We start from the raw sequence: 26824 nt of genomic DNA on the forward strand, positions 1-26824 counted from the left end.
TCTTTCAAAATAATGTATACACTTAAGTAGTTGGATATAATATTTCTATAAATATCAATTAGTTCAGGTTGTTTTATAGTGTTGTTAAAATCTTCTGTGTATTTAATAAACTTTTTTTTTTTTTTGGTCTATTTGTTTTACCAATTACTGAAATCTGCCCCTGTTGTGGATCTGTCTATATCTTTTTTTCATGCTGTAAAATTTGTTATCACATACTTTGAAATTCTGTTAAGTGCATGCATATTTCAAATTTCTATGCCTCCTTGAAGTATTGATTCTTCTATTATTACAAATTATCTCTCTCAATCTCTAGTAATACTCTTCCCCTTGAAGTTTACTTTGTCTGATACAGCCATTGCTTAGTGTTTGCATCATACATTTTCACAAAGCTTTACTTTTAAAATAGTTCTTTCTCTATATTTAAATATAATTATTTTTATTCCAAACATAGTTGGCTCTTACTTTTCACCCACTCTGATAATCCTGGGCTTTTAATTGGCAGGGGGGCATTAGTCCATTTCCATGTAACATAACTACTGATAAGATTAGGCTTAAGTCTAATATTTGATACTTATTTTCTATTTATCCTACTTTACCTCTGTTTCATTGCTCCTATTTTTTGTCTTCTTTTCAGTGAATTGAATATTTTCGAAATTCCAATTTTTCTCTTTTTTTGCTTTTTAGCTCCACCTCTTTGTGTTAATTTTTTACAGATTGTTCTAGAGATTATCTTAGCCATTTTGTTATTATAGTTTACCTTTAAACAATATTTCACTATCTCATAATGTAAGAAGCTGGCAACTTTATTATTTCTTCTATCCCTCTCTCATCCTCTGTGCTCTTCTACTATAATTTTACCTGCACTTTTGCCCAAAATTCCAAAATACATTGTTACTGTTACTGTTCTAAACGTTTGCATGTATATATGTATATACATATACATATGTGTGTGTGTGTGTGTGTGTGTGTGTATACACACATACACATTCTAAAAGAAAGCCCTTCATTTCTTCCAGTAGATCTAAGGTTCAGTCTGGTATTATTCTCCTTCATTTTAAAGTATTTCTTTTAGAATTTGTTGCTATGTGTTTCAGTTACAGATAAATTATTTCAGCTTTGGTCCATCTGAAATTGTCATTTTCCTACTTTCAGTATTGAATTTTGTTCTTCTGTATGTTACATCTTCCTCTGGTTGCTTAAAGATTTATTACTATTTGATTTTTCAGCAGTTTGACTATGATGTGTCTTGCTGTAGTTTTCTTTTTATTTATTCTCCTTTAGAATTTGCTCAGTTTCTTAAATGTGTGATTTGACAGTATTCAATAATTTTGGAAAGCTCTCAGACATTATCTTTTTAAATATTTTACCTGTCTCATTCTCATTTTCTTTCTTTGTGCCCAGTTACACGTGTTTTATCATTTGATATTTTGCCACAGACACTGGCTGTTCTGTTTTTCTTTTGTTTGTTTTTCCCTCTCTTGTTTCTGTTTTTGTTTCACTTTGGATACTTTCTCTTGATCTGTTGTCATGTTCATTGACTTTTACCTTTGTTGCCTCTACTCTGATGTAAAATCTATCTAATGAATTCTTTTTTCTGTCTTATATTTTATTTAATATATCCATTTGGTTCTCCTTTTTTGTAGTTTATTTCTTTTTTTTGAAATTTTCCATCTGTTCACACATGTTGGCCACCTTTCCCACCAAATACTTTAGCATTTTTATCCCAGTTATTTTAAAGACCCTTTCTGGACATTTTAAATTTCATCATAGTAGTGACTTTAAGTACCTTTTCTGACATTTCTAATTTTACAGTCATCTCTGTATTTATCTTGCTGATTTTGGGTTAAATGCTCTTTCTTATTGTATTTTGGGGGGGGGCATTAGTTATCTTGTACAAAATAAAAATAGAAACTGTTACGTTGTGATGTCAAAAACAAAACCTGCAAGATATACTTCCTTATACTGATAAGCTGCTAGAGTCAATAAACTAAGTCAGTAAGATCTACAGTGAAATTTTATTTGTTATGAATTTTATTTGTTACAATTTCCCATTGGCTTTGAGTGTAAGATCAGAAATTTTTTTTCAGTAGGGTTTGGCATCTAAGGACTGGTGTTATTCTGCTAAGCCATTTGCTCTTTACAGCCAAGACCCAGCTTTAGAAACTGTAAGATAACTTCCCTTCATCCTGCTCTTTGTCTTCCAGTCCTGCCCTTGGCCTTGACTCTTGCCTTCTGCCCCGCCTCATCTTTGGAGTACAGATGCTCTACACTTTGTGACAACTAAGGATAATTATGAGCATTTTCTCTCGGGTTTCCCACCTTTAGCTTTCCAGAGTTGAAAGCCAAGCATGTCTTGGAAAATTTCTCAGTTTTCCTGTGCCAATCCCAGCCTTCAGTTGCTGAAAGTCTGAAGTGCCTTTAGTGGATTTATCATGCTCTGACCCCAGTCTTTTTTGAAGAACCCCCAGGCACCAAGTGAAAATCTGTGAGAAAAAATTGGTAGCAAGGTTCAGACTCACATGATGCCTATGGCTCGTCAGCAACCTAATCTGTTATAATAGTCCATATACAGCCATAAAAAGCTCATGATAATTTATCAGTTTCTTTACCCCTTCTATGGTAAATTTCTCATCTTACCACTACTCCACCGATGAGGTGATAAGCTCCACCATCATAGTTCTCTTATCTCCTAGAAAGTGATGTCACTATCTAGAATTTAGTTGATTAACTTTCATCAAGTCTTCAGGTCTTGCTGGTAGAACAAACAAACAAAAACAACGATTTTGTAGATTATTTGGCTTGTTTTTCATGTTAGGCTATGGGTGATGTTCTTTTGTGACTCTTACATCATTACTAGAAGCAAAATAGGCAATTAGATATTGTCACATTTCTAAAATTAAATAGAAAGAAACTTTTAATATGATGGACTTGGAAATCATTAGGGATAAACAATCATATGTGATATGTTATTTATATCTGTATTCTATGTGCTGACAACCTAAATATTCTCCACTTAATAAAAAAATTCTTAATAAATTCTTAATAAAAAAATTCTGAGACATACAATTTTCCTGTACTCCATCTTTCTTTCTGATAATCTTAGGAAAACACATTCTTCCACAAAATATTGTGAACATGTTTACACGACGAATGCAATATTTTAAATTATTTTACCCAATCCAGCAACAAAGAATTGAAATTCAGGAAATAGACAGCTTACTAGATGCCATTTCATGGTGGAATAATGTTATCTAAAGGTGTGTAACATCTCTGATTTCATGAGACTGCTTGTTAGAATTCTGCCCATGAGATGATTAAATATCAAGTCATTGCCTGCTGAAGTTACTTACATGGATAAGTTTTGTTGCGTATTTTACCACTGACAAAATAGTAAGAAAAAGACAACAAAATCAAATACATGTACAGAACTGTATTGCTGCGATGTGGTAACGTGCAAAAATACCTCAGTCTGACAACGTGAAAAAATGACATATTTTTCAGCCATACTTGAATTTGGTCTAATAAGAGATATGTATTTCACATAAAGCACATTTTTATCTATATACATACCATGGTATATTTTTATCAAAAATTTTTTCTTTCACAGTAAAATAGTGCTGTTATGTGTTGTTTTATGCGTTAAATGTGTAATTTCTAAAGAATGAACAGAGCTGAGGAAAGCAGTTTCCTGACTCAGCAAATTTGCATTCCCAAGAATCTTATTTAATTGGAAGAATTTTACTGCAATTGTCCTTTTTAGTGTTGCAAAGTCTGCAAAATAGTTTGTAAGTCTCCCCACCAATCAGAAAACAAACCTGATTACCATGCAAGATAAGAAACATGTAATATGCTTAATTCAGGTCTGTTTAATTTTATAGGTAATTTTTGGTTTATTAGAATTCTTTTCTTTTTCAGTTTGCAACTCAGAGAATAAAGAAGGGGAACACAATGCTTCTTTAACAATATCCTGCATGTGACTACAAACCCCAACTACTCTGTAGGTAATGAAACTGTATTTTATATTGAGTTATGCACATCTCATTTAAATATCTGATAAAATTTTTAGGGACTTCTTAACCACACAACTTTGCGTTAACAGAACAATAGCATGTCACTGAATAACAATTGGTGAGATATTCATGAAAGGTCTGCTACCTGTAACAGCAAGCTAATGATAGGCAAAAAGACTGAGGTGGAAAGAATGGGAGTTGGGGAGGCAAGGTGGGAACTTCTAAAGGATCTTGTACTTGGTGCCATGAAACACTCTTAGGAGTATAGGTCTGGTGTTTCTGATGAGAGTCATGATGAAATTAAGTCATTTAGAATTTTCAGGCTTAGTCTGAAATTGGATAGTTAATGTCTTAGCAAAGGTATAGAGAATTTTCAATACAGAATATTCTGATGAAGATTTCCTCTGAAATTCATCAAATTCACTCTGAATTCTATTATGGAGTGATCTGTAATTTTATTTTGTATAATAAGTCAGGGCTAGAGATTTAGATAGCTTTGCTTGTTTTGCCTAGTTTCTGGGTCAAAATGAGATGAAATAAGTATAAATATACATCAGAGAATAGAGGAGAACATCATTGCAAATTCCTATGGGTATAAAAAAGGAAATAGTCCTGCATTTAAATCTGTATATGCCCTTATTACTTGTGTGATTCAGGCATAATTCAAAAGCTGAGCTTCATCTCTTCTACCTGGCCCTTAGAATTAATTCAAGATTAGAGGCGCTGTATGCAAAAGACTTACTATAATGCCTGGAACATAGGAGGAATGGAAGAGCAGAGTTTAGTAAATCTTTCATTGGTTAACTCCCAGTGGCCTGATATTTTGGATGAAGATCCTGAACTAAAAGGGTGTTACTAAAAACTCTAACTGATCCATAATTGCAGATCGTCAATGGAATATTAATGTACAGTATCAAGGAATTGAATTTTTGTTAATATAATTGCTTTCTTCATTAAACTAATATATGTTAGTTACTGCTCTAGATGTTTAAATATAATTACACCATAGCCTCATTGTCTCTACATTTTAGCTTAATTCTAGGCTTTGTCTCTTTCTCAGACAGGTACTATAAAATAAAAATTAGATAATTCATTTTAAAATCATTAAAAGTAGATTAGAGAATGCATATCTACATATTTAGCTTTGGCATTTAAAGTTGCTTATTAAAAATCATTTATAATTCATTTTACCCAATGTAATAAAAGCATATTAGTTGTGAAGAAATAAATGAATTCAAATATTTTTCATGAGCACTAAAATTGCTGATAGCTTCCAAACCTAAGAAGGATTTTCTCTTTCATTTGGAAATTACAGAACAAAGACAAACATTTAAAACGGGAACACATGATAAAAATGGGGAATTTTCTATGTTTTATAAAAATGACAATGCATTTCAGAAATCTACTTTAAGGCAAAGGATAAAATGACATATATCTGACTTAATGCCACATAACAATAAATTTAATATTTAATCGTTTTTATCGCTTAACATGCCAGATATTGTGCTACATTTTTATATATGTTACTTCAATTAATTCTCATAGCAATCGTATGAAATAGGCATAGTATCTCTATTTTACAGATGTGGAGTTCATACTTCTAGAATTCTATGGGCTTAGATTTGAGTTAATTCATTCTTTTTTATATAATTGTGGTAAAATATACATAAAATGACATTTACCATTTGAACCACTTTAAAGTTTATGATTTAGTGACATTAAGCACATTTATATTGGTGTGTAACCATCACAACTATCCATCTCCAGAACTTTTCATCATCTCAAACTGAATCTCTGTACCCCTTAAACAATAACTTCTCATTTTCTTCTTCCCTCAACTATTCTACTTTCTGACTCTAAGAATTTGACTGTTCTAGGTACCTCATATAAGTGGGAATAATACAATATTTGTCTTTTTGTGTCTAGCATATTTCACTTAGTATAATATCCTCAAGTTTCAGCCATGCTGTAACATATATTAGAATTTCCTTCCTTTTAAGGCTGAATAATAATCCATTGTATGCATATATATTTTTTGTTTAACCATTCATTTGTTGATGGACATTTGGGTTGTTTCTCCCTTTTGGCTATTGTGAAGAATGTTGTTATGAACTTTGGTATACAAATACTGTTTGAAGCTCTGCTTTCATTTCTTTTGGATATATACTTACAAGTGGAATTGCTGACTCACATGGTAATTGTATGTTTAAGTTGCAAGGCCTCACAATTACTATTTTCCAGAGCAACCATACACCATTTTACATTACCACCAGCAGCCCACTAGAGTTCTAATTTCTCCATACCCTTGCTAACACTTGTTTTTTCTTTTTTTTTTTTCACATTAGTAGTATTTCATTGTGGTTTTGATTTGCTTTTTTCTTTTCATGTGCTTATTGGTCATATGTGCACATTCTTTGGAGAAATGTATATCGAGTTCTTTTCTATTTTTTAGTTGAGTTCCTTATTGTGGAATTGTAGGAGTTTTTTATATATTCTAGATATCAATTCCTTATCAGATATATGATTTTCAAATATTTTCTCCTATTCTGTGGGTTGTCTTCTAACTTTTTTGTTAGTGTCCTTTGATGCACAAAAGTTATTTGTTTTGAAGAAGTTCAATTTATCTATTTTCTCTTTTGTTGCCTATGCTTTTGGTGTCATACCCAAGAAGTCATTGTCAAATCCATTGCTGTGAATATTTCCTCTTTGTTTCTTCAAAGAGTTTTATAGTTTTAGGTTTACATTTAGGACTTTGATCCATTTTGAGTTAATTTTTATACGGTTTAAGCTAAGGGTTCAATTTCATTCTTTTGCGTGTGGATATCCATGTTTCCCAGCACAATTTTTTAAAAAGACTATCCTTTCCCACTGACACCCTTGTTAAAAATCATTTGACAATATATGTGAGAATTATATCTGGGCTTTGGTCTATAGATCTGTCTTCAGGCCAGTATCACACTGTTTTGATTACTGTAATAAATTTTGAAATCAGGAAGTGAAGGTTCTTCCACTTTGTTTTCCTTTTCAAGAGTGTTTTGACTACTCAGGATCCCTTGAGATTGCATATGAATTTTTGGAGAGTTTTCTTCTATTTCTGCAAAGAAACATCAATGGGATTTTGATAGGGATTGCACTGAATCTGTACATTGCTTTGCATAGTATTGACATCTTAACAATATTGTCTTCCGATTCATGAGCATGGGACGTCTTTCCATTTATTGGCATCTTTCTTAATTTCTTTAAGCAATGTTTTATAGTTGTCAATGTATAAGTCTGTTGCCTCCTTTGTTAAGTTTATTCCTAAGCATTTGATTCCTTTTGATGCTATTTTTTAATTTTCTTTTTATATTGTTCATTGTTATTGTAGAGAAACACAATGAATTTTTACATGTTGATTTTGTATCTCGTAATTTTGCTGAATTCATTTATTGATTCTAATTAATTCTAGTAGTTTTTTTTATGAAATATTTAGAGGATGTTGTATATAAGCTAAAGTTATCTGTGAACAGAAATAACTTTACTTCTTTTACAATTTAGATCCCTTTTATTTCTTTGTCTGGCCTAATTGCTCTGGCTAGAACTTCCAATACTACGTTGAATAGAAGTGGCGAAGTGGACATCCTTGTCTTGGTCATGATCTTAGAGTAAAAACTTTTAGTCTTTCACTGTTGGGTATAATGTTAGCTGTGGATTTTCCATATTTGGCCTTTACTGTGTTGAAGATGCTTCTGAGTCCACTCATTCTTATCTCAGAGTCTCCAATGTTAACTAATACCTCTCAGTTGCTTCCTACTTCTGTATCAAAATTTTTTATCAAATCACAGAAATTATCTATCAAGAGCTAACTCACTCCAGGGCACTGTGTTATCTACTGGTATTTCTGAGATTCATCCAACATATCTGTTGCTCTTTGGTGCTTAAAAAATGTAGTGGAAAGAATATATCATTTGAGTTTTAACAGAAGAAGAGTATGCACAGAATGCTAGGAGCAGAGAGAGAGAGAGAGATAGAAAGGGACATAACTAACTCTGCCTTGATGGAGGAGGTCAGGTGCATCCCAGAGGTGAGCACTGAAGAATAAATAATTATCTATTTGGTGAATAAGGATCCTGACATTCAGGAAGTACAGGTTGTTTCTAAAGCATTCCAGAAATAGAACACATGATACACACTGGCAAGGGAATATGATATGTCAGGCTCAGGGATTTGCAAATAGAGATGCCTAAATTGTGTCATGTGAATTTGGAATGTATCTTGATATGAAAGGATACATTTAAAATGTAATTGGTAATTACATTTTAATAACAGCACACACAAACATATACACACAAAAGTAGGAAGAATATTTATTTATTTATTTACTCATTTCTCTTGCCTAACTACTTCCCAATAGGTGTTAATAGGATCTAGGCATTGAAGGGCTACATTTAGAATTAGATTTTTCTGTTTAAATATCATTTTTTAACATTTGCATTCAACTTTTGTAATGAGGTTAACAATAGCATAGATACCTATATTATGCTTATTTGTTTTGCGTGTTTATAGTCAGATATTGTATGAATAATTTTTGTATTAATTGGTTCTTAAATTTATCCAATTTTTTGGTTTTCTGGTCATCAAATTTAAGTACTTTTAAAATAAGAATAATGCATATTTTAAGTCCGTGAATAACTGAAGTTGTCTTACTATTGTCTTTACCCAAGAAATACAGGTTTGGATGAGAAAAAAATTCTTTACAACATTTTTCCTTTCAAAATTTTGCATATATTTCTCCACTGTCTTCTAACATTTAGAGTTGCTGAGAAGTCTGCAGTCAGCTTAACTTTGCCTCTCTTGTAGATAAGTTCTTTTTTCTCCTCTACCTAGGTTACATCTGGTTTTTTCCTTATCTATCTTCCTCATCTTTTTTTGGCCTAAGGAAAGCTGTATTTATTTATTTATTTATTTATTTATTTTTATTTTTTTAATTTATTTATGGCTGTGTTGGGTCTTGGTTTCTGTGCGAAGGCTTTCTCTAGTTGCGGCAAGTGGGGGCCACTCTTCATCGCGGTGCGCGGGCCTCTCACTATCGCGGCCTCTCTTGTTGCGGAGCACATGCTCCAGACGCGCAGGCTCAGCAATTGTGGCTCACGGGCCTAGTCGCTCCGTGGCATGTGGGATCTTCCCAGACCAGGGCTCGAACCCGTGTCCCCTGCATTGGCAGGCAGATTCTCAACCACTGCGCCACCAGGGAAGCCCCAAGAAAGCTGTATTTAATTTTTAATGTTTGACTATTGTTTCTGTTACATTTGCTCTGTATTCTTCTTCAAAATTATATTGAATCTCAATTTCTGTCATAATTATTTAAAACTGATTTCTTAATTGTTCTCATCTATTTTTTTTTATGCTGCATCATTGGAAAATTTATCAAAAAACATTTCCCTTATTATCAACTCAGTTGTCTAAGACACTAATTAAGCTCTTTTTAGACACAAAGATTACAGAATATAATTAGAATTTCCAAACACAAATAGACTGGAAGATTATATTTATGCACTAAGTTCAAATGGTCTGCTCAGATGAAAGAATGGTGAAGTAAAGTGATTACTGCCAGACTGGCATACTAAATAAGATTTTTTTAAAAAAACCTAAAATTTAAATTGTGGAATAAATACATGTGTGTTTATTTGAATATCAATTCAGAAAGTTATTGTATCATTTTTAAAAGTAAGAAAAATAAAGTAATTTAAAGAAGAATGAAGAGCATGCTGAATGCATGGAGTCATCTTACAACTGTGGTATTTATAAGTCAAATCCATCTTGGAATATACTGTTTAATATTGTTCTCCACATTCCAGGGATGAAGAACAATGGGTTGTATAACAAAAAGAAAAGGAAAGAAAGGAAGAGAGGAAAGAAGGAAATTTATAATCAGGAAGATTCAATACAATGAAAGTAATTATTTTTGCAAAACTTTTAGAACACTGGAGTTAAGGGAAATACTAAAAATTTAGTCAAGTAACCTATCTGTCAACATGCGAGAGGGGAGGAGGTATATATCGTCATATGAACCTCTAATTTAAGATCCTGGAGTTCAATTATGCTTCATTTGATTTGGCTCATGCAGGTTGGAAGTTAATATGAGCCATCAGAAAGAGTAGTGTAAATGCAGAGCTTAAATATGGACTGAAACAATCTTAAAAATGACCTTGCAGCCAAGATGAAGTTTCACTTAATTTTATAAGCACTAAGGTACATAGAGCTTTTTTTTTAAACATCTTTATTGGAGTATAATTGCTTTACAATGGTGTGTTACTTTCTGCTTTATAACAAAGTGAATCAGCTATACATATACATATATCCCCATATCTCTTCCATCTTGCATCTCCCTCCCTCCCACCTTCCCTATCCCACCCCTCTCGGTGGTCACAAAGCACCGAGCTGATCTCCCTGTGCTATGCGGCTGCTTCCCACTAGCTACTGGTTTTACATTTGGTAGTGTATATATGTCCATGCCACTCTCTCACTCCATCCCAGCTTACCCTTCCCCCTCCCCATGTCCTCAAGTCCATTCTCTAGTAGGTCTGCGTCTTTATTGCTGTCCTGCCCCTAGGTTTTTCATGACCATTTTTTTTTTTTTTTTTAGATTCCATATATATGTGTTAGCATATGGTATTTGTTTTTCTCTTTCTGACTTACTCCACTCTGTATGACAGACTATAGGTCCATTCACCTCACTACAAATAACTCAATTTCGTTTCTTTTTATGGCTGAGTAATATTCCATTGTATATATGTGCCACATCTTTATCCATTCATCTGTCGATGGACACTCAGGTTGCTTCCATGTCCTGGCTATTGTAAATACTGCTGCAATGAACATTGTGGTACATGACTCTTTTTGAATTATGGTTTTCTCTGGGTACATGCCCAGTAGTGGGATTGCTGGGTCATATGGTAGTTCTATTTTTAGTTTTTTAAGGAACCTCCATACTGTTCTCCATAGTGGCTGTATCAATTTACATTCCCACCAACAGTGCAAGAGGGTTCCCTTTTCTCCACACCCTCTCCAGCATTTGTTGTTTGTAGATTTTTTGATGATGGCCATTCTAACTGGTGTGAGATGACATCTCATTGTAGTTTTGATTTGCATTTCTCTACTGATTAATGATGTTGAGCATTCTTTCATGTGTTTGTTGACAATCTGTATATCTTCTTTGGAGAAATGTGTATTTAGGTCTTCTGCCCATTTTTGGATTGGGTTGTTTGTTTTTATGATATTGAGCTGCATGAGCTGCTTGTAAATTTTGGAGATTAATTCTTTGTCACTTGCTTCATTTGCGAATATTTTCTCCCATTCTGAGGGTTGTCTTTTTGTCTTGTTTATGGTTTCCTTTGCTGTGCAAAAGCTTTTAAGTTTCATTACGTCCCATTTGTTTATTTTTGTTTTTCTTTCCATTTCTCTAGGAGGTGGGTCAAAAAGGATCTTGCTGTGATTTATATCATAGAGTGTTCTGCCTATGTTTTCCAAGACAACATAGAGCTTTTTGAGCAGAGATGTAATTCAAACACAGGTGCATATTTGGAAATTTAAACTGACTGTTTTGATTTTGAGTAGGAGACATATGGAAACCGTATAGAAATCTGTTTCAATAACCCAAACAGGCATGTTAACTCACTTGATTAGAATGGAAAATTTTGTTATAGTCCAGGAGCTGTTATAAAGCCAATATAACTGAAACTCAGAATAGAAAAGGATCAATACTAAGCAGACATTATATATTAGCAGTGTGTACTTACAACTGACCAGATTTACTCCTATGTGTTTAGAGACAAATGTGACAGGAAAATGACAGCTGGCAATAGTGTCACATTCCTGCCCTCTCTTGAATGCTCCCCCATCAAGACTGCTGATTTCTCAGTTAAAATATATCTATTTTCCCTAAAAATCATTCCCCTTGTCACTGGAAAACAAGTTGTGTTCTTCCAGTTTCTTATTTTAGCACAATTCAGAAAGATTCTGCTGACAAAACTGAAAGTTTACCATTTCTCCATTCAATTTTTAGAAAGGCATTACCCACACTCAAGGTGGAAATCTCAACAAATGAGATAGACTTGGACTTTCTGAACCCAAGATATTGTTTGGTTTATGGCAGAATTCGAGGACAATGCTGGGAATATGGGAATAGCACCTAGATTTTTCCATCATATTTTCTCCGGCTATAGCAAAGACAAATGTAAAGTACTTGGTAACATAATGATGTTGCTTTCAGGACTACATGCATGTCTTCATGGAAATAGGACTACATGCATGTCCCCACGCATGTGTACACACACACACATGCATGCACACTTCTTCACATTAAAAAACATTAGATCAAGATGATGTACATCAGATCAGGATGATGATTTACAGGATTAGCAATTTTGGGTAGAAACATCCCCATGTTAATATTCTGTAATTCAAGTTACAGTGAAGGTGAAGCAACGTTCAGTTATGTGATGTCTCAGTAAGATTAATAAGGAAAATGAAAACCAAAAAAAAATAAGCTTAGGGTTTTTTTAATTGTTATGCAATGAATAAAACTTAAAATTTTTTTATAGCTCGTGTAGATCCACATTACTGGTACATAGCCAGCAGTGTATGGTTGAAAGCCCATCTCAAAAGTAGTATATGATTCTTTTCCCTGTGGTGCACACCGTGATGTGCTGCCCAGGTGCCCAGTTGTTGGGTGGGCTCTGCACAGGTATCTGTCAGCTGTCACCTCCTTCAGGGATTGCCTCGGCTGGAGAAGGCTGTCTCCCCAAGATGGCAGCCTTTCTCCCCATGGCTCACATCTAATGACTGATCTCTGAAAGATGACTTTGGCCTGGCCAGCTCAGCCCAACTAGGGACAACTCTGAGGGGCCATTCTACCTCCAGAACTTTCCATGGAGTTCACCAAGACTGTCTTGGGTCTGCATCACAGTTCAACTGCTTCCTCTGCCCAATCCTGAATTCTCTACCATCTTTTTCAAGTGCTAATCCCAAGGGGATGCCTTATTAAAGGTCCTGCATGGTAAGTGCCATCACAGCATCGGCAACCTAAATCGTGACACAATCTTTTATTAGAAAACTAGGAAGACATTTATTTAAAAAAAAAAAAATCATTTATTTCTCAATAAAAGCTGTGTGCTAAGTTCACTGAAATATAAAGTTAAGCTACTATTTTGAAATTCCCAATATGGAAATGCTCTACTTAGTGATCCTGCACCAGTTCTTAGACAATGACACCTGAACACCTGTGTGTTCATTCCCCACATTCAGTGCTATGCTTCACTGGCAAAGAAAGGACAAAGATAATTTTCCATAGCAACTAAAAATTTGATAAGTCAAACAAGCTATTCTCATGCCCTCAAACCTCCACCGTCATCCAGAAATAGAACTGGAATAACACAGTAGACACCTGACGTGAAAGGAATACATTGTTTGTGAAAGCATTTGAAAAACAATATAATGTGGAAAACAACAATCTACGTTGAGCAAAATTCTTAGGCAAAAGTAATTTATTTGCCTTCCTTTAGACAGAGACTTAACATAAAACAACTATCATAATTGAATTCTAATGAATCAGTATCATATGATTCAATTTTGCCTCAAACCTTATCTGTGGAACAAAGCTAGGTATAATAAATCTTTTCGCTATGAACAGAGGGAATTCCAATATTTCACAAAAAGCAGAAATGTTATATCAATGGAACCTGATAAAGCGTTGTGTCACAAAAAGGTAAAATGCATAGGCTTCTAAGGAGAAATCTTGGAAAATTTACAAATTAAAGTAAAAATATTTGTAACCTGCTATGGGTTGAACTGTATTCTTCCTAAAAAAATGTAGGCTGAAGCCCTAACTCCCAATTCCTCAAAATGTGGCCTTATTTGGAAGTGAGATCTTTACAGAGATAGTGAAGTTAAAAAAAGGTTGTTAAGAGTGGATTCTAATCCAATATGACTGGCGTCCTTTATAAAAAGCAATTTGGATACAGAGACCGACATGTCCAGAGGGAAGACTGTGGAGGGATGCAAGAAGATGCCCTGTGAAGACCGGAGCTAAGCTGCCTCAAGCCCAGGAGCACGCTGCTGCAGCTGCGGAAAACACAAGGGAGGAGCCACCTTCCACTGGCTTCAGAGGGAGCACAGCCCTGCTGATACCTAGACTGCAGACATCTAGCCTCCAGAAGCGTGAGAAAGATTTCTGATTTCTAAGCCGCTCTGTGCTTCCTTGTTACGGCAGCTCTAGGAGAGAAATACATAGCCTAACATTTAAAAAATTGATTTCGATGTTTTCTCATCTTCTAGTGTTTTCTCGACCTTGTGTTCAGTTATATGATTTGATACATTATATTTATATATTATATATAAAATAAATTCCACACATATTATATATATAATGTATATATTATATATATGTTATATATAGAACAGATATTATATATACTATATATAGAACTGAAACTTGTGATCAGTTATATGATTTGATATAATACGTATTATATTATATATTATATATAGAACAGATATGTTATACATATATACACACACACAAACACATGAGAATCTATTTTGTATATTTATATGGAACTGGTTTCAAAAGCCACAGTTGCCATGTTACCATTATTTTATAATAGAACATTACAAAAAGTCTTACAAAAAGCATTATGCTAAGCTGAAATACCCAACTTTACAGAAAAATATGCCCTTGAAGGAAGTTTGGTCTAAAATCACTTTAAGCAACTGTAAATGTCAGCCTGGGTTTAAGGAGCTGAACTCCAACAGGGTAACTGAGTATCTGTGCCAGTTCTGAACAACAACTTGCTTGCTGTTACTACAACTGGGTGATGAAGTTATAGCATAATGTTAATAAAATGCAACTCCTTCACTCAAACTCTGCTCTTATTTTTAGTTATATTAATGTCATAACTGCCTAACTGGGCATGTTAATAGCCCTGATGATTAGGTTAAAAGATTTTGAGGGAAGAAATTAGAATGATTTAATTTTAAAGAATCAAGTTCAGGAAAGTTGTTCATAACTTTTTTTTTTAATAAAAAATGTAAATACTTTTTTAAAAAAATAATTAATTTATTTATTTTTGGCTGCGTTGGATCTTCATTGCTGTGCACAGACTTTCTCCAGTTGCAGCAAGCGGGGGCTACTCTTCGTTGTGGTGCGAGGGTTTCTCATTGCAGTGGCTTCTCTTGCGGAGCATGGGCTCTAGGCATATGGGTTTCAGTAGTTGTGGCACGTGGGCTCAGTAGTTGTGGCTCCCGAGCTCTAGAGCACAGACTCAGTAGTTGTGGTGCGCGGGCTTAGTTGCTCCGCGGCATGTGGGATCTTGCTGGACCAGGGCTCGAACCCGTGTCCCTTGCATCGGCAGGCGATTCTTAACCACTGCGCCACCAGGGAAGTCCCACAATTTTAATAGTAATGAGTAAATGGTTAAAGACACTTCATAGGTTTTGTTTAGATCCTCAGTAACGTACTGGGATGTCACATCGTGTCAGTTATTTCAAGTTTCTCAGAGATATCCTCCTGAGGCTATCCTATTCTGTCTTTGCCATCACATCATAATATAAAGGAACATGAGGACTCCCAAAGGTTGTAATTTCATGCTAGGAAATAGGAGGCATAGCAGAAGTTATCAGCAAAGAGATACTGAGCTGTGTGTGAGCATATCTTCAATAATAAACGTTTCTGGCTGGAAATGCCGAAAGTACATTAGGGACTGGTTATACCTCTACACAAAAGGCTATCACTTGTCAGTGAGAGTAAACACAATCATTATAAACAACCAAAACACTGTCCTGCACAGAAAATGGTCCCAGAATAGTCAGGGAAACAGACCTAGTTCATTGGATTTTGACTTTTGTAGATTGCTCTGTCTAATCGTTCACCGTTTGCATGCGACAGTAGCACCCAGACATAACTGATGTTCTAAACATCTCAGGGCATATACCCAAGTAACCATGTGTCAGGAAAATACAGTCCTTCAAGGATGATGGGTATCTTCCTACTCACTCACAGATATGTCATGCCAGCACATACAATATATTTTCATTTTACTTTAATTAGCATTGTATTATTTTATGTATTGAAATAACTTGAAGTATTTAAAATTTCCAGTGTGAGATTGATCTTAGAGCCAGGCATACTCACCAAAGCTTGCCAGGGGTGCTCACTGCTGGCCATTGCCGGAAATCATCCCAGTGGCTCCATTACAACTGTGATGAAAGTGATTTTCCCATACTCTTAGGATACCTGTAAGTTAATTATATTAATAAGTTTATACTTTCAACCTTGACATTTTACTGGTAGTTAGAGTGAACTGCAAGGTCAATATGTTATTTAGTGTGGGCTATGGGAGAAGAATATGCTGAAGACAAATTTAATCTTTTAACAATTTGCTTAAGAAAGCAAACTGTTAGTGACCTCTGAGAAGGGAGAGTTATGAAGAAAGAGAGAAGGGGAGGGAAGGGGAGAGAGAAAGGATGGTGGTGGGGAGAGGCAGCTACTAGAATTAACACACTGAAAGTGAAGAAGAAGAAATGAAGTGATGTTTAAATTGGGAAATTCTCAATAGAGTCAGGACAATAAGCAAGTTCAGTAGGCAAATCTAACTGTCTGGACATTCGTTGTGTTTCTACATCCATTTTGATGCCTGCAAATCCCTTGAAATTATTAAGTGTTTTCAATGTTCTTGTGTTAAGTAATGTTTGGCTATTCCCATTCTGATTGTAAATTGCATATTATCAGTAATCCTGTACTTATCAGTTCATGAAAGAACTTCTATCAAATAATGCTCTCAGTTATATAAAAGCTTAAAATTAAACAACTTTTTAATATTTTCTATAGATTAGCAAAAGGATGATGCATTAGCCTATGCCTAGAATAGTCAGAGAAATATTCTAATGGGTAATGACCTTTGATCTGAGTATTAAATGAACTGACATTTTCCAGATGGACAGAGCAGGTAAATAAAGAAGGAAGTATCAGTGAGAAGTTACCTAGATTGCTGTTAAATGCAGGTACTGTGTCATAGGCATGGATTCCAATTTGAGGTTTTCTATGTACTGCATGTATTATCAAGCCAAGTAACCTAATCTTTCTTGACTTTAATTTCCTCATATAAATAAGGGCTATAAAAGACCAACCTCATTAGGTGTTGGAAGAGGTAAGTGAGATAATGCAGGTAGTCAAAGAGCATGCAGTGTCTGACATATAGTAAGTACTCAATAAGTGCTGGCCATCATTATTTTTATTATCATCGTCCTCACATCAAAGTGCCTTTTGAAGTGTGTATTCAATTCACTGTGGATTTCCTTTATTTTTCAAGTGAAACAGGAACAATAATAGACAATAAAATAATAAAGCTCTGAGTTGATATAATAAAATTTGGCACATTTCTGAAATCATTACTTTTGTTTTTAGGTAATCATTACATACATTAAGTAATCTTGTATAACATCAATCAATAATCTCAGTTAATTATTTAAGTTGTTTTCAGTTCTAGTTTACAGAAAGTTAATCAGATATTAATCCCTGATAATTGTCAGGACTCTTAGACAAGTTTAATTTCCTCAATCCAGAGATTTTCTTATTTTTATTTTGGTCCTCCTTGCTATTTCAACCTAGACTTTTGTACTGATTGTGTTTGAAGCATCACAACATAAATCTTCTCAAAATTGAAGCTACAGTTACATACTAAAGTATAATAGCAATGTCTAAACCAGCTTTTCCAATTTTTTCCTGTTATAGTAATGATCTAGATCATGTGTTTGTTTATTCTTGACTTGACAGGTTTGAACATTTCACCTTATTGAGTTGGCGTTATTGCTGCTACATCAATAGAGGGGACAGAACAGAGCATGATGGATCAGACTAAATTATTTTCCCTATCTGGCTTCTGTGATGACTCAATTACTCTCAACAAACAGCTCTTGAAGACTGTGTATACCATGTATAAAATTCCCTTAGGTTCACAAAGAATAAAGCAACTTATCTTAGCATCTTCTTTTCTGTTCAAACCACTCTCCAGAACTGACTGATTTTCTTTTTTTCAGTAATAGGACTCAAGGTTTCTCCACAGTACTGTAGAGATATGAAAATTTTTGTTGGATTTTCTTGAGATCAACACAGATACTTTTCTTTTTTTTTTCTTTTTTTTTTTTTTGGCTGCATGCAGGCTTTCTGGCTTTCTCTAGTTGCGGCGAGTGGGGGCTACTCTTCCGGGGGCTACTCTTCGTTGATGTGCGTGGGCTTCTCACTGCAGTGGCTTCTCTTGTTGTGGAGCACAGGTTCTAGTGCTCGGGCTTCAGTAGTTGTGGCACACGGGCTTAGTTGCCCCGCGGCATGTGGGATCGTCCCTAACCAGGGGTCGAACCCGTGTCGCCTGCATTGGCAGGCAGATTCTTAACCACTGCGCCACCAGGGAAGTCCCAACACAGATGCTTTTGACTCTCATCTTGTTTGGAGGGAAAATAAGCCTTCAAATGGTGTTCTGATATCTATTCAGATGTAACAGATGATTCAAGTAGATTGTAAGTTCTTTGATTTAGTAATTATTTCATTCAGTTAGTATGCATTTATATACCATCTAATCTGTACTGAGATATGGTATCTTCTTAAACATTTATTGAATTGAAAAATAATATACCATTGATGGTTTCATTTAGAAAAAATAGGCAATAAGAATATTCAAAGAAATGGTTTGCTAAGTCAGACTCACAGGAATAAGAGATTTTAGACAGTATCACACTTTACTATAGATTTCAAGGATACAAGTATCCATGAGGCAGAAATAAAGCAAAAAATAATGGATCACCAATATAGCTCATAAGGTGCTTTTTGGTGCATCAGGACGTAGCCTGGCTAAATCTGATTTAGCAAATGAGTTCTCTAAGGGCTGTAGGTATCATCACTTACACAAAATAAGTCATTTTGATCACGAAATATTATATTCATCTCTGTGGATGCATCACCACAAACCTAGGGCCTTAAAATAGCAGAAATTTATTATCTTACAGTTCTGTAGATTAGAAATCCAAGGTGGGTCTCACTGGGATAAAATCAAGGTTTGACAGGGCTGCATTCCCTTCTAGGGGCTCTAAGGAAAAACCAATTTCCTTGCTTTTTCCAGGTTCTAGAAGTCAACAGTATGCCTTGGCTTGTGACCTCCTTCCTACATCTTCAAAACCAGAAACAGTGGGTGGAGTCCTTCTCACATTGTATTACTCTCACCTTTTCTGTGTCCCTTTTCCACTTTTAAGGATCCTTGTTATTACACTGGGTATATGCAGATAATCCAGGATAATCTCCCTATTTTAAGGTCAGCTGACTAGAAACTTTAATGCCATCTGGAACCTTAATTCCTCATTGCCGTGTAAGGTGACATATTCAAGGTTTCCATGAATTAGCACGTAGACGTCATTGGGGGGGCATTATTCTGCCTATGTCAAGCATTTCCATTTTATGCTCTGATACTGACATAACAGATGATACATTCAACCAATCCACAGATTTCAGATTTGTTTGTCATCAGTAAATCTAGAAAGACCAGATGCATTCTGCTAAAATCACTTCAAAGTTAGCAACTCTTCCATCAGCAAATACCATTAGTGTGTTGCCAGGTGATTTGCCAGGTTGCCTTTTTCTTTTTCTTTCCTTGGATAATCTGGTAAAGGGAGAGAATGGATTGCAGGCCTTTTGCTAATCCTTACTTTCCAAAATGATATACCATGTAATTTAAAGTCTTGGTTTATTTGAGTGCCTCTGTATCAAACCAGATATACATTAACTTTTGTAACATCTAATATATTACAGCTATATATCAACCAATAGTTGAATAATAAAAGTATAAATTTCATATGTAATTAATTTTCCCTTTTCACATACAAGAATAAGTCAACCATTTATTCTTCTAGATATAGAAATTATATATATAGTTATATAGAAAGAGTTATATATATAAAGAGAGAGATGGGGGGTAGAATATTTTTAATTTTGGCCACATGCATCTGATCTCCACCTCAGTGAGTAAAGAATTTAATGACCTTGAGCACTACCCTTTTTGAAGATTATGGAGCTGATTCTATCCGAGGTCATAGGCCTCAAGTGAGCCTGTTGCCACATAGCACATGTGAGACAGCGTCATCATTTGCTACTTTGTGTCAGGATACGGGATCCCTTAGGTTATATCTGGCATGAAAACTGATTAAGAGAAATTTCTTTTTTTAAATTAAGAGTTAATGTATTATTATTCACTTAAGAACAGTGTGTCTTTGATGCAAACAACCACCTACTAGAAATTTTTCTCCCCAGAAAAATCTACACCCAAGTATTCACTTTGCTTCTTCCCTGCAGAGAAATGTCCCATCCAAGATAGCAATCCATCAGTATCAGTTCACTCATCTTTATTTCTTCTCTTAGACCACTTCTCAGGACCTGAAACTATAGCATTTATTTATTTGTTTACTTACTATAGCCTCCCTCCTCAACTAATATGTAAACTCCATGAGGGAGAAACCTAAATAGTGCTTGGAACACAATAGGTGTTTAATAAATATTTTCTGAATAAATGAATGGATTATCATAGAAAAGATGTAGCAGTTGTATCAGCTCTGTAGGATTTCTTCCCCAGCTGTTTCTGTAGGAACAATTTCAAAAAATCAGCTTTTAAAAGTTTAAGATTTGATAGTTAGAGCAACATATTTTACAAATATACTACTATTGGTATGTAGACTGAATAATGGCCTTCTAAAGATGTCAACATCCTAATCCCCAGAGTCTGTGAATATGTTATTTTACTGGCAAAAATGACTTTGAAGGTTAGGACTCCAACATATCTTTGTGGGGGGGCATAATTTAACCCCAAACATGTTGCAATTTGGATTCAGAAAAAGTAATATCCAAGGATGCTATAATCTCAGTAGCATACAAAAGTCCAACTTACTCATTTTCAAAGAGTTGTGACATGGCAGTACTACTTGGCATCTAAATAAAAGAGTGCTTAATGTGTGCTAATCACCATAAAGGCACATTCTTTCTAACTCTCATTCTATTCCAGGACATGATTTAAACAATTTTGAGCATAAAAACATTTCTCAACCTTAAAGTTCAGTATCTTAATTTTTTGAAATTAGGAAAAGAAAGGAAATTTTGAGATCAATTTTATTTAACTTCATTCAATAAAGAATGTGTCATTCCTTCTTTAAAAGGCATAGACTCAAGTCATACTTTCAGAAATAATGAGTAAGCAACTATCACAAAGGTGGTTATAGTTAATTTGCTTTGGTAAAAAATCAAGTGATCAGAAAGAAGCTGAACTTGTTTATGATAACAAACAAACTCTTAACGAAGATCATTTCTGAATGTCCACATTCTGTTATCCAACATTTGAGAGATAGTAACTATTGTGACAGGGTTTTATAGGTATTACTGCCTATATCTTAAAGACCATTAAAATATCTTTTTTTAAACTAAGGAAACTGAAGCAGAGGAACATTAATTAACCTACCTAAATTCACACAGATTGTAAGTGTTAAAAGGAGGCATTGAATCCATATGTGATGCCAAAGCCTATATTCCTAACCATATTGGCTCCTGTAGCTAGGGATAGAATTACTGCATAACTATCTTCTATAGGGGTTCTGTGAACTCTGGAGAGAATCTGAGTTACATGCTTTGGAGACATACTCACATAAGTGCCAGGAGTCTCCAAAGCCATTCTGACCCATCCCCTTCTTTTTTGTCACTTAATGAAAGAAAAATGGAACATGATGATAGTACATACTGGTAGGACTGGAGAGGTCCAAGATTAAGAAAAACCCAAAATGCAAACCACCTTTTCCAGTGGTAAAGGTTGAAAGCTTAATTTACACTACATATGAGCCAATCATTTTAATCTTATGACACTGATGTGTAGCTTAAACTTACCCACTCAAATCACAGTGGACAATTAAGCTATGGGTGGGTTCTGCGCCAGGGTTATCCTCGTAAATTCTGTCTTCTTGGAAGTACGAGTGTGCTGAGTAGAGCAGAATTAACGCTTCACCCTTCTAAATTAAGGGTGGTAACAATTTGGGTATTTTGTGAATATTTCTGAAAAATGAGGTTTGTTCCATGTTGTATTACATATCTCCAGTTCTTATAATTTAGCAAGTTAGATATTTTAATATAAAAGATCACAATTTCTAGTATTTAAAAATATAGGTTGCAAAAAAAAAAAAAAAAAATATAGGTTGCAAAAATTAATCTATAATATATTATCATGGTATAAAACTTTAAATGAATAAATCATTAGATACTGAATTTTGAATTAATAAATAATAAATGAGCTGTGAAATCCAAAGCTGTGTGTCTTTGGTTATAAAATTGAAATATGTATATGGATGTGTGTGTATATACCAAGAAAATAATGTCATTATTATATATTTTTCTAATTAAAAATCTAGCAGTTGCCTTTTTATTTATCTTCACTGAGATTCCTGGGCAGGAAAGTACAATACTACTAAATTAGATCAATACACCTTAAAAAGATCTAGTTAGCAACAGGCTTAGAAGGAAATTGTGTTTTTGTTATTGACTTATAATATATCTAAGTTTCTAAGTTTTTAGTTAAAGCACACATATATTTTAACAATAGCTGGGAACACAGTTGTGCTATTTTTCAAAACAATGCAACTGAATAAAAGTATGCTTACTATAAAATTCTCCAATTTTATTTTAATGAAATTATGCCATACCTAAAAAAAAAGGTAATCCAATGTATCAAGCTTATGTGTACAAAAGCCTTAATTGATGCAAAATTTTTTTGATTATGAAAGTGAATGTTTTTGACAGTTCTTGAAAACATTAAAATTATAAATAAGATTATAAAAATCATTTTAGAAAAATATTTTAATATATATAGCCACAATATTTTACATGATACAATTAAAAGTTGACTGTATACATTTATTTTAATGGCTTGGCCCTCAGTTAAAAATGCCTTAAAAGTACCCAGCATTGATGATAATGACAAATCAAGTGAGATTACTGAAAATGTATCAAGAACTTCTATAACATTTCATAAATAATACAAAATAAAAAATAATAAAATCACACAACGAAATACTTTAAAAATTAAAAATTACTGAAAGGAAGAATAAGCATATACACTGAAGATTACTTGCACAGCTAGACACTAGCTCAAAACTCCAGTCAGTCAAAGAGCTAAATAAACATTTAATACATTACCAAATAAAAAGTTATATCTAGAATGTATGGGAAAGTGACTATGTTTCCAAATAATTTAAAAGTTGAATGCAATCTTTTTAATTTCAGAGTAAAAGTAATTCTTGATCATGTAATTTACTAAAATTAGAATCAGAATTATGTTGAGGCCAGGTGTCAGAAAGCAAAAGTGAATGACTTTATACTTAGTTACTCCAGATTCCTGGTCACTCTCTACTTTGATCTTTCCTCAGTTCCTCAGTGCCCAGTGACAAGATTCATCAGTATACCTTGATGTGACCATAGGGTAGTTTATAGCCAGCGTCCACTCAGACCAGTCAGTACCCATGACAAACTACGTGTTAAGTATTTTGACTATCACTACTTCTAGTGTTCCTAGAGCCTTCTCTGATGCCCATTTACAAAAGATCTTCACAGAAAATATCGCCCTGAAATCTAAATGAAAGATAAGGTTAATCTGTTATCTCTCCTACAATGTTCCCATTTTAATGTTGACTGTGCCTAGTTTAAGCCAGAGGGAGCCTCAATCTCTCCACTCCACGTTTCCAAAAAGAGACTCCCACTTGACTTTGGCTGGCTCTTAGTTCTTTCCACGATCCCTGCTCACTCCACCCTGAAGAAAGAGGACTGACTCCTCTAATTGGTGGGTTTAGGACAAGGAGTCACATGTGCTCACCTCAGCCTTTCCTCTTCTCCATTTTATGGAACTAGTCTGTTTGGTTCACTGGTCTCAGCCCCCATACTCAGAAAGTTGCCTGGTTTATAGGGTGGGCTCATAAGATCTGTTACATGAACAACAACAACAAAAACTGTGTACACTTCACATCATGGGTCAAATATTAGCATGCCTTATTTCTTTAGAGGCAATTCTCAAAAGGATCTCCCTTACCTGGACTAGTAAACTGAATGGAGATGATTCCAGAAGAATGGGAGAAAGACATGTTATCAGCCCCCCTCAGTCTCACCCCCTGCCACCTCCTCCTAATTCATGTTTAGCAACGTTTAAGCTATAAAGATTAAAAACTTCTGCTATGAAACGATCAATATTCACAGAGGTTAAGCACTGCAGAGTAACCACACATTAAAAATTATAATATGTATTAATTTAGCATAATGCCTTGACAGGGTCAAATATTTTTAATGTTCTTTACATCGTCCCTCTTAGCATGCCAACCTATTATTTAATAAAACTTTGTTAAAACTTAAAATCAATCAACTTTTTTTCTAGACCTTGTCATTTACTTTTACATGGACTGTAACACATTCCCCAGGACTGTAACATGGACTGTAACACATGGACTGTAACACATTTTTTTTTTTAACGTGGACTGTAACACATTCCCCAGGACTGAAATTATATCTGTTGTGAAGTAAATACTATAAAAATACAACTACGAAATTTTTGAAAGACATTTTCCAATAGTTGAATTATGTCACTATGATTTATAAAATTATATATTACTTCAAGAGAATTCAGAGAAAAATATTCTATCAGTAAAACCAATCTTTACTTTGAAGAAGTCATTAGCTAATTATGTATTATTCTAAGAGAAAAGGTAGTGGTGGGTGCAGTCAACCTTGTATGAGAGATTTTCTTCACCTGTGGTCCTAGGGGAGCTCATCCTTTCAGGCCTCAGGGTAAGCTGTCATGTGCACTACAAACCAAGATTCAGGTTTAGATTAAACCTGCAGGGTCCACAGAACAATTTATCCCCTTGACAAATCTTTTCTGCTGATTAAACAATGGAATTTTATGGCCCATTTCTTGAATAATATATTTGAGCTTGTTTTATGTGTACCTGCCTTAAGTTGTTGATCCTATAAAACTGAAAGCTGACTATATCGTCTTGTCAAGTTTTTGTAGATACGCATTTTCCTAATTGGATTTGTTGATTTATTGCTAACAAAGATAAAACTTTCTGCTTCAGCCACTTATCTGGGTTTTGAAATTGCCTCAACCCGAAAGCAAATTGTATGAGTTTGAAAAAAGTGCTTGAAGTACATTTAACCACAAAAATATTAACTTAACAGAAATGAAACAAGCAAAGAAATGACACATATAGTCTGCTTCTTTAAACTCTGGAATAAAATTATTAAAAGTACAGCTATTTGAGCAGAAAAATAGACTGTAGCAACTACTACCATCTACATTTTCTCAGAGTACAGAGTCAGTTTTACAATTAGTTTTCTATCAGAATATTATAATTAGTGGTAATCAATTTATCAACATTTATAATTACATTATTTGTGAAATATAACTATAGGTATTGTATAATTAGTATTCTGTAACTAATATTTAAACAGGAAATAAGAAAATAACCCCTAAAGCCTATAGGGAATACTTATAAAATCTCAAAATCTCATAGCAGGCAATTGAAAATGCTTTCCTTTTTGAATCTTTATAAGGAGGAAAAGGTATCTTCACAACTTCCTCCCCACATTTTATTCTGTAATTCCTAGCTAGCCTAGAAAACAAAGATGGTTCACTGACTTTCCATTTTAGGCTTCTACTAGGTAGTGGGAATTTTGCATACATTATTACATTATTTAATAACATGTTTGTTGTTATGTTGGAAATCTATTGATTGTGATGTTTGATACACACACCCACTTGGAAAAGTATAATCTATCTTATCCAAAGCAAATAAAAATAAGAAATTTTCATGTTTGGAAAGCTCTAAGTTTATCTTTGTGTCATAGAACACACTTGTGATACTGCCACACCTAAATTAGCACTATGCCTGGCAAAGGATGACTCCCAAGAACCAATGAATCCTTCCTGCCTAACTGAAGAAAAGCTGAAGTTCTACAACTAGTATTCAGTTAGAAGACAGAAAAAACACTTTCAAGTAATATAATATAAAACAACATCTCTGTAACTAAAACTAGTTTTAAAATTTGGCTAGTCTCTAGAACTAACATGAATTCACACTTGTACCTCCTGAGTGCATTCCTGAATTTCTTCCATACAAACAGTGCAATGCAACAGCATCACTTCACCACTTGGAATGCTAGAAACAAGCAAGCAGAGAGTAGAGTAGGAAAAAACCACTGGAGAAAGCAGCTTTGTCAAGGCAGCACAGCAGAAAACATAGATTCTATGTCCTTGCCTTGGACCTATGTTTGTCTAGGAAGCCATGTTGTGCACCGTATTGGGGTTAGATCCTATTAGCACCAAAGGAGCTAAGTAAATTATATAGAGCATGGAGAAGCTTATTGTTATGAAGTGTCAGAATTTAATGCTCCTTGAGAGTCATTATACTGCAGAAGGAATAACCCAACGGGTATCCTAACGTCTTCACTTCAAAGGTCAAGTTCCAAAGGAAGTTGAGATACCAGCCCAACATGCCAAATCACTTTTCAAACTTGCAGTAGGGTATTCAAAGTACATGTTCAGCTCTTGTTTTCCAAATTCTAATCAACATCCACAGGGGATCATTGTTGGGTGGGAAAAAATGCAACAGAGGACACTTTGATGGAGGAGTGAGGGGAAGAGGAGGAAAAAAGGAATAGATTTATTCAGCAGAGAGCTACAAGGCCCATGATCTGTCTTTTTAAGCCACACTGATCC

The 26824-nt window shown here is 34.4% G+C and overlaps 1 pseudogene across 1 annotated transcript in view; it reads right to left on the reverse strand.

The window, feature by feature from the left end:
• LOC309619499 (small ribosomal subunit protein uS2 pseudogene) overlaps window positions 1–26824 on the reverse strand; it is a 185139-nt pseudogene that overhangs the window by 24221 nt on the left and 134094 nt on the right. Inside the window, exon 4 of the transcript XR_014249864.1 lies at window positions 16180–16281. The product of XR_014249864.1 is annotated as a small ribosomal subunit protein uS2 pseudogene (transcript). The remainder of the gene's footprint in view (window positions 1–16179; window positions 16282–26824) is intronic.

This window comes from Balaenoptera borealis, assembly GCF_965194805.1.
Source record: "Balaenoptera borealis genome assembly, chromosome: 21".
In the NCBI taxonomy this organism is placed as follows: domain Eukaryota; kingdom Metazoa; phylum Chordata; class Mammalia; order Artiodactyla; family Balaenopteridae; genus Balaenoptera; species Balaenoptera borealis.